Consider the following 10,293-nt stretch of genomic DNA (forward strand, 5'->3'; position numbering starts at 1 on the left):
TGCCCAGACTTATAATAAATCAGAAAACCAAAAAAATATATATATGTAAATTAAAGTGCTTATGGGGTCAATGTCCATTTACAAAATTCTGGGCCTAAATTTTCAAATTACCTATGGCCCAACAATTACACCCAAAATCCTAACCTAATAAACCCACATCCCCAACCCGGTTTACAAATAGCCCAAACTCGAGGCCCAACAAGACCCAAAAAGAAACTCAACATAGTGCCAGAAGCTTCTGGAATACAGTGGAATGGCATTAGAGAGCGGGCTTCTTACCCCCGTGTGCGGCCTCCATGTCATTGGGTCATCTTCTCCGTACAATCGAGCCTGCAAAAGAATACACCAGAAGGAGCCAATAGCATAATTCACAGCAAATGACAGTAGGAAAATAGGATTTTAAAATTTTTTATTTATTTTGTAAATCTGGCTATAAAAAGCCATGGATGCAATCCTTTAATTTTTACGCACACTTTACTCATACACATACGCTATACGCACACTGAATATAAAAAATTTTAAAAAGAATTTCTGAAAAAGGTGATCTTCTTTAGTCTTTTTAATTTTTCTGTTATTTTTATCTATTTTTCCTGCGATTATTTTCATCATTCTGCATTTTACAACAAAGAGGAAGGAAAGTTAGGTCTTACCTTGCGAATCGGCCATTGACCTCTGTTCACTTTGTTGAGATCGAAGTTGGAAGGGGGATCCAAAGGTGTTATCCATCAATCTTTGAAACGACACCAATGAAATCCCGAATATCTCTGAAATATTGAGATACAAGCGAGGGTCGATGGTATTAAATGTGTTTGTTTTCAACTTTGTCTTCATTTTTCTTGAACGAATGATATTGGATCTAAAGTTTTTTTTAAAAAAAAAAAGAAAACAAAATGTTTTACCAGATTTCCTCGAATAGAGCCTTCGACGGCGAGATCTGGTCGCTGCTCGTGCGTTATCGGCCACCAAATGAAATGGTGGTTCGGTGGCTGCTGGAATGAGCCCTAACAAATTGATTTTAAGGCTGTGTATCTTGGTTAGAATAATGGCTGTGTTTGAAGAAGAAAATAGGAGAAGAAAGGTTTTAAATAACCAATTAATAAAATGGTGCCGTTTAAGGAAGGGGGGAGGTCCGCGCGTCAACCAACTTGGAGACCCAGATTTGCACCTTTGCGCCTAAAATGGATTATTTGTGCAGCAGGTCCTTTCCCTTTGCGCCGCGTTATGATCAGCTTCCATTTGTGTCTGGTTTATTTTGTTTTTTTTTAAATTTTTCCCGAAATTTGAGCACTTTTGCATTTTAGCCCGCATCTCAACACAGTGTTTTGGGATTGGGGATATTATCAGATTTGGTCCCCCTGTGAATTCATGCGTGTTGTGCAGGGGTCCTCATTTTAATATTAGTAGTTTATTTTATTTATAAATTATCCCTTTATTTATAATTTTATTTCAATTAAGTTTTTTTCATTTTTTAAAATTCGTTTCACATTCATTTTTCTTTTAAATTCTTGTTTAATTATTTTTATATTTGGAGCTCCTTTGATGATTGTGTTTTGTTTCAAAGTAAGTATTGTATTTTTTTTATCATATCATTTTTTGCATTGTGTATAATATTTTATATGAATGTTTTTGTACATTATTAAATATATATAATTATTTCATGTATATTATTAATCTTATATTATTTTATACACATAATTTCTTCTAAATTTATTCCTATATCTTATTATACATCTATGTTGTTTAAAGGAAAATCCTACATATTTTGTGTATTTTTTTAATTACTATTATACATTACTCATGTTAAATTATTTTTACTATAGTCCACGTTATTGATTTCATATTAATATTTTTATGTATATATATATATATATATATTTAAAATTATTTATCGTATAATGCGTTTCTTTTAAGAACTATATTTTAAATCATACAATTTATTTATTGTATACACTTTCATATTTTATTATCCTTATGTATGTATTATTTATATGTACCATCAATCTAAATCAATTTGTTACATGTAAAATTATGTTATATATCATTTGTTTCAAAATTCCCTTTATAAATATAGTTTTATAAATATACATCACTAAATTTATGTATTTTATAAATATAATTTTTACCTTTTGTGTATATAATTATATTTTTAAAATTTTTACATGTATAATTTATATATTTACTTAATTTTTCATACATTATTAATTTCATGCTATTTTTTTACAAATAATTATTCCCAAATCTATTTATATATACATGTTTTATGAATTTATTATGTACATTATATCTTATCATGTGTTTTATTATTCTTTTATATTTTATATATTATTTAAGCTACCATGCATATTGTCAATTTTAAAAATGAATTGGTGTTTAAAATATTTTGCATATAATTTGATTTAAATTTATATTCTATAATTTACTTCAATAAATATATACCTTTAGTTTTTATGTAAATTTGTCAACTTATATATTATATATATTATGCGTTTATTAATTCATCATTACTTTGAAAATGTTTTATACCACTTCAAATTTCCATTTTATTTTGTAAATATTCGTGGGTTGTTTTATATTGTGTCATATTTATTGTTGAGGTATATCATTTAGTCATTGTTTTATTCATTATATTAATTGTTCTCCATCCATGATTAAGAATCGCTACATTTTACTTAGAATAGTTGTACATAATTGTTGAATTTATTAATTGTGGTTTATTGTACTATATGTGTGCCTATTATTTCGTGTTATTTAATCCTTTTCTATACAAATATTTCATTATAATACATTAAGCATTCCATCTATTTTAAAACAAATAAACGTGTTTTGAGATAATTTTCAATTTTCCTTATTAATCAAAAATTTTGAAATAAGGCAATATTCAATATTTGGGGAATTCGGGAAATCGAGCCCTACCATGTTGGGTATGATTTTTCGGTGAACTAAATGTTTGGGTATCCTTTTATAAGTTTAACATACGAGTTTTTGAGGGTCAAAAATCAATCGTATTTTTGAAGGTATAAGGGATCGTGTCCAATTGTGCTGGATATGATGCTGCATATCTTTGGAACGAGAGAATTTTGACTGCTACTTTGAACTAGTCAAACAGTTTAAAAAGAATTATACTTCGAAAGATCTTTTTTTTAAAAACCTTTGATATAAGGATAGCACCGAATCAATTTGGTACCAATTTTTGGACGTAATGAGGGTGCTCACCCTTCCTCATGCGTAACTGACTCCTGAACCCATTTTTGATTTTACGTGGACCAAAATTGTCTTTAATGGAGCAAAACGTTTTAGTAGGTGGCCCAATCACACCTAAACCAAGAGATTGGTGGCGACTCCTCATTTTTGTTTTAAAAAAGTCGATTCTCATTTTTTCTTTCAAAATAAAAAATGGTTTCGACAACTCCACTTACCAGAACATGACGAGAATTGACCCAACGGAACAAAGAATTCGGGTTTGACAACAAAAAAAACGAAAGGAGAAGAGATGGTGTCAGAGAGGTGGTGAGTTTTGGAAAAAACTGAAATTTTGCAAAAAGAAATGATAATGCTCAGAAAATCTGATAACCCCAAAATCCACTCTCTTAAATTCTCTTTATCAAACTCCCACTATTCAGATTACCAATACAACTCAAAGTCTCCAACCAACGAGCAAATAAAAATATTTGTCCTTAGGTTCACGTAGGGATTCGAACTCCTGACCCTCTGCGAACTAACACTTCCCTTTACCACCAGACCAGCAGACCCATTCTGATATAAGCTTATCAACAATTACATACAAGCCTATTGACCAAAGATTGGGCTTTATTCCTAAAACACCAAAATTTGCCCAAGTCATGGCTTGAACTTGGGACCTCCCACACACACCCAGAACACTTAACTACTGAAGAAAATACCCAATTGTGTCACACATTCGTAAAAACAAAAATGTAAATTTTGGGGCGTTACAACTCTACCCCCCTAAAAAAAAATTTCCTCAAAATTTACCTGATCAGAATAGATAAGAATACTACTGATGCATTGTATCTTCAGGCTCCCATTTGGCCTCCTCAGTGCTATGATTATGCCATAGAACCTTCACCAAAGTAATAGAATTCCTCCTCAGAACCTTTATGTCACGATCCAGAATCTGGACAGGCTTCTCTTCAAAGGTCAAATCTGGCCTAACCTCAATCTCCTCAACAGGGACAACATGAGTAGGATCAAAGCACTAACGCCTCAACATAGAGACGTGAAACATGTCATAGATACGATCCAACTCCAGAGATAACTCCATCTGATAAGCAATCGGTCCCACTAGCTTCAGAATACGGTAAGGTTCAATAAACTTAGGGCTCAGCTTTCCCTTACGACCAAACCTCAATATCTTATTTCATGGAAAGACCTTAAGAAAAATAAAGTCTCCTACAGAATACTCAATCTCGCATCTTTTTAGATCCGCATATGATTTCTGCCTGTCCGAAGCCGCTTTCATTCGATCCCGAATCAATCTGACCTTATCCTCAGTCTCAGAAACCAATTCAGGACCAAGAACATATTGCTTGCCCAACTCAATCCAACATAAGAGAGTGCAATACTTACGACCATATAGGGCCTCGTACAGTGCCATTTTAATGCTAGACCGGTAACTATTATTATAGGAAAACTCCGCTAACAACAGATAATCCTCCCGACTTCCTCGAAAATCAATAGCATAGCTCTTTAACATGTCCTCCAGTATCTCAATTACCCACTCAGATTGACCATCGGTCTGAGGATGGAACACAGTACTGAAGTCCAACCTTGAACCCAGAGCTTCATGTAGCTTTTTCCAGAACCGAAACGTGAAACGAGGATCTGTATCAGAGATGATCAAAACCGATACCCCATGCAGTCTCACTATCTCAGAAATATAAAGCTTCGCCAGCTTCTGTAGAGAATAATCCACCCTAACAGTACAAAGTACGTAGACTTTGTCAACGATCCACGATGACCCATATCGAATCCTTCTTAGTGGGTGTTAGGGGCAACCCACTAATGAAGTCTATGGTTACTCGTTCCCACTTCCATTGAGGAATCTTAACTGGCTGCAGCAAATCCGAAGGTAACTTATGCTCAGCCTTAACCTGCTAGCACGTCAGACATCTTGCCACAAAATCAGTAACCTCACGTTTCAACCCTAGCCACCAATATAACTCACGGAGGTCTCGGTACTTTTTATTTCCGCCAGGATACATAGCATAAGGGCTACTATGCACCTCCCTCAATATAGACTATCTCAAATCATTATTATTCGGAACACAGATTCTCTCACGGAAACAGAGTACCCCATCACTATTCAGTCCAAAATCCATAGTGATACCACTCTCAATCTGTCAGAATCGAATACCTAAGGACTCGTCCTTTAATTTTTTACCCTTAATCTGGTCAATCCATGTCGGCTTAACCTGAAGCTCAGCTAATAAGCTACCATCATTAACTAAGCTTAAGCGAGCAAACATCACCCTCAAATCAGTCATAGCTCTATGGCTCAGTGCATCGGCCACCACATTGGCCTTCCCAAGATGGTACTCAATGGTGCAGTTGTAGTCCTTAAGCAGCTTAATCCATCTACGCTACCTAAGATTTAGCTCCTTCTAAGTAAGGAGGTACTTGAGGCTTTTGTGATTAGTGTAAATGATACACTTCTCACCATACAAGTAATGCCTCAAGATTTTCCGAGCAGAAACTACGGCGGCCAATTCCAAATCATGTGTTGTATAGTTCGCCTCATGTAACACCCCTAACCCGTAATTGTCGCCAGAATAGGTTAAGAGGCGTTACTAGACTTGTAACTCAATTCAGAATAATCATATATCAAATATCATCTCATTTCAATAAATATAAGTCATTCTTATTCAATATGAACTTAAATCAAGCATACAAAGCATAAATCATGCATTCGAGACCAAATCGGTAACATATGGAAGTTTCAGAAACTTAAAAAAAATTTAACTTTTCAAGTGTCACACGCCCGTGTGAACAGGCCTTGTGCCTCACACGGCATTCGACACGTCTATGTGTCTAAGCCGTGGTGAAACAAGGCATGCATACTGACTTGTCCACATGGCCACAAGACATGCCCGTGTACCAGGCCATGTGAAAATTTGGGAGGCTACTGACTTGGCCACACAGCCGACCACATGCCCGTGTGCCAGCCCGTGTGACACACACGACCAATAGACACGCCCGTGTGTTTAGGCCACGTCAAAACTGGAGGATATACTAATTTTAATTCGTAGGGTACCCCAGGGGACACACGGCCGTGTAACGTGACTGTGTGTCACACATGGCTGAGACACACGCCTGTGTCTCTGCCTGTGTGGATAAAAATAGGCCATTTGAATAGCCAAATTTCCACCCAAATTGGGTCAAACTTACAAGCACCAAAATAAGCATATTTGTACACCAATTTTAGCCAGTCTCTATAACAAAACATACATTATTCATGCCTTTACATTATCAATAAATTCCAATCTCAATTCATCTACCAAAACATACCAAAACCTAAACTAAAATCATACCAAAACATATGTTTTAATACATCATTCAATCTCATGCTCAAAACTTACCAAAACTTATCAACATTGACCAATTCTTTTGGTCATTCAAAACATACCATATAATTCATAATGCCTCACATACCATATAACATTCCCAACCATAAGTTTAAACACAAGCTAGCCATATCATATGGCATGGTATAAACATTACAAAACATAATCCAAACACTTCTAGCCTATGCATGCATATTTTAATATATCCATTTCAAAAGTACCAAAACAAGGTTAGATAGTGTGATGACAATCCTCGACGATCCCTGAGCCCACAGTAGTTTTGATATCTATAAAACAATGAAAACACACACAAAGTAAGCTTTCAAAAGCTTAGTAAGCCCGTACTAAATATAACCAACATTTTATATAATACAAAACATCATCATTTAATAGAAATTTAGTAGTTCTCAAATCATTTATCAATTCTATTCCATCACAAATTAATATGTGCATACCAACTTATCAAGCTTTATACACACAGTATCATCTACTACATAGGTGTCATACATACCTGAACTTTCTCCTATTTATTCATTTTTATTCTAACCTCTCATTCGAATACATTAACTCTTTCTGAAGTCTTTTCACGCTTTAAGAATTCACACACTTAGTGCTTTAATAATTAGCCGAAGCTAAAATGATCTCGCACACTTAGTGCCATCTCAAATAGCCAAAGTTACCTCAGTATCGCATACTTAGTGCCTCATATAGCCAAAGCTATTCCATTTCGCACACTTAGTGCTATTTATAACCGCAACTATTTCAAATCGCACACTTAGTGTCGAATACCTTCGATTTATCCATTTACACAAACCATAGTAAAACATCTATACAATTCATGCATATTCAAAGCATTAAATGATGACTATAATATCATTTATTCCGTACGAACTTACCTCGTACTCGAAATTATCGATTTGAATCGTCTACTTGATTATCTTTAAGTTTCCTCTGCCTAAATCTGAACTCCTCTTTTCTTGATTTATATGTATTCATAATTAACCCTTTTATTCACTAAGCCTTTCAATTCAATCCACAAACATACATTTAGGGTATTTTGCAAACTAGCCCTCACATTTTCATATTTTGACACTTTAGTCCCTAATTCACAAAATCAAAAAATACACATAATTTGCATATACTCATGCTTGGCCAAATTCTCCTGGTACTCATACTAGACCACACATTTCATTCATTTCACATTTTAGTCCTTCAATTTAAAATTTTTACAATTTAGCCCATTTTACTCAAATTCATCAAAAATCCAAAAACAAAACATGTTAACCCAAAACATATCTTCCATTTATCAACAACTGTGACAGCCTTAAAATGACCCTAGTCGGAATGTGGTTTCGGGACCACAAAACCGAGGCATAAAAATAATTTAAAATTTATTTTGATGCCTATAATATGTGTTAACTCATGTGTGACATTTTTGATGTTTTGATTTAGAGTTATAAATGTGAATTTCACTAGAAAGGACCTAGTAGTAAACTTTGGAAGTATGATGGGGAAATGTGTGATGACTAGTGGATCATGCATGCAAAATGAGGGTTTGCATGTCAAATTTCCCATATATCATAAGTAGTGGCCGCCATAATGGGCTTATATGCACATAATATGTATTAATTATTAGTTAGTAGCTTATATTTTATAACATAAGTAAATAAAATAAGGAAAAGAGAAAAGAAACAAAGGAGTCTTTCTCATGTTTTCTTCTTGGCCGATTCTAAGAGAGGAAGAGGAGGAGCCATTCGGCCATGGTAGGCCTTCATTAAGGTAAGAAACTCAAGCTAGTCCTTTAAAATCTTAGCATGGTTTTAAGCTAGATTCTAAGTCCCTTACTTAACCATGCCGAAATCTTTGAAATGGATGGTGATATGAACATTCGGCCATGGTAGAGGTTAAAGAAAAATGGTGGTAATGTTATATATTTTGATAAGTATGTTAAATGGTTTGAGATTTGAACTAGTCATCAAATCCTCTAGGTAGCCCATGCTAAGAATTTTGAATTTTGGGATGACTAGAACTTTAGGCCATGGTAGCTATTGAGGATTTAGGTTTGTGTTTCATGTTAAATTGGATGAATCTTGGTGTAAGGGTGTTTGAACTAAACTAATAATCAAATAGGTGCATAGATACAAAATGGAAAGAATCGGCCTAAGTGTTTTAGTCATTGACAAAATGGTAATTTTGCAAACCAGGGGTATTTTGGTAGTTTTACAACCCAGGGGTATTTTGGTAATTTTGTAAATCGAGGGTAAAACGGTAATTCTATAAATTGAGGGTAAAATAGTAATTCTGTAAACTGAGGGTAAAATGGTAATTCTGTAAATCGAGGGTAAAATGGTAATTACGAACCGAGGGTAAAACAAGAATTACAAATCGAGGTAAAACGGTAATTTTAAAAATCGAGGTAAAACGAAAATTCATAAATCGAGGGTAAAATGGTAATTCAGAAATCGGAGTACTTTGGTAATTTTACAAGTCGAGGCATTTCAAGAATTGGTAAACTAAAGTATTCTAAACATGGATAACAATACGAATGGGCCTAAAGCCTATTCTCGGCCCAAATGGGCCCACACGCTCATGTGGCCCTTTTAGCCCAAACCTAGCCACAGATATGTGATTCACCTAGCCTAGTCCAATATTTACTACACAATCAAACAACTTATCCAATTGGGCCCGTAGGCCCATTGGGCCCACATGGCCGCTTTCGGCCTATCGCGGCACGAAGTAGCCATCCTACAACCAAAGAAGTGAGAAATACACACCTGATAGGAGACTGGAGTTAATCCGCGCTCCGAGCACTTCTAGCCGATGCCCAACCCAAACGAGCACGCCATAACGCGAAAGGGATCAGCCAAGAAAGGTACCTTTGCTCTCCTCATAGTTCTCTCTATTTAAAGCCACCAGATCCACTCCTATGTTAGCTTACCGATGTGGGATCCTCCATCATCGAGTTTAAATTCAACACCAACTCTTGCCATCCCAACATAGCAAAATAATCAACCTTTGCATGCCAAGGGATTCGAACCAAAGTCCTCCTATATGCCAACTCACGCCATCACCACTAGGCCACCAACTCATTTGTGTCATAAGTCCAACACATTAAACTTTAAAGCGCACCTACTTGCTTCTAGATTTATTGAAAAAAAAAACCAAAATATATTGCAAGAGCCAAGACTTGAACCTTGGACCCCTTGCTTCCTCTATGGCGTCACTTCCTTGTCCTCTAAGTGGCGTCACCTTGCCACTACACCACACTCCTTTTTGTGTCACAATTTCTCCAACAATATTCTTAAGGCCTACCTACTACACCCAGGGTTTGATCTACCTTAAATTTTTACTAGAGTCTAGGTTTGAACCCAAGACTTCTCCAACACTCTCAGCACACTTAACCACTAAAAAAAGCCTTTATTAACAAAATTTACATGCACAACAAAATATTAAAAGCTGCCTTCAACCGCTCCCATGCTCAAGGCCCAAAACTTCTAGGCCCAAATTCAGGGTGTTACAGTGTGTGTATATGTTGATGAAGTGTGAAGCAAGTATGATTATGAGAATGTGTATTAATAAAGTGATTCATTTAGCTATGTGAATGTAATACTTTAGTCAAAGCTGATTTCATTACTTGAGACTTACTAAGCATTAAAATGCTTGCCCCGTTGCTTTGGCTCTCTGTTTTATAGATTTTGCTCGTTAGCTATCGGAT

The 10,293-nt window shown here is 35.3% G+C and overlaps 1 long non-coding RNA gene across 1 annotated transcript; it reads right to left on the minus strand.

The window, feature by feature from the left end:
* Positions 1-6,579: 6,579 nt before the first annotated feature.
* LOC128291706 (uncharacterized) lies at positions 6,580-9,456 on the minus strand. The gene is made up of 2 exons (XR_008281526.1): positions 9,353-9,456; positions 6,580-6,865 (listed from the first exon to the last, which is right to left on the minus strand). It is a non-coding gene; the product is annotated as an uncharacterized LOC128291706 (long non-coding RNA).
* Between the last annotated feature and the right edge of the window lie 837 nt (positions 9,457-10,293).

Source organism: Gossypium arboreum, chromosome 4, assembly GCF_025698485.1.
Source record: "Gossypium arboreum isolate Shixiya-1 chromosome 4, ASM2569848v2, whole genome shotgun sequence".
Classification (NCBI taxonomy): domain Eukaryota; kingdom Viridiplantae; phylum Streptophyta; class Magnoliopsida; order Malvales; family Malvaceae; genus Gossypium; species Gossypium arboreum.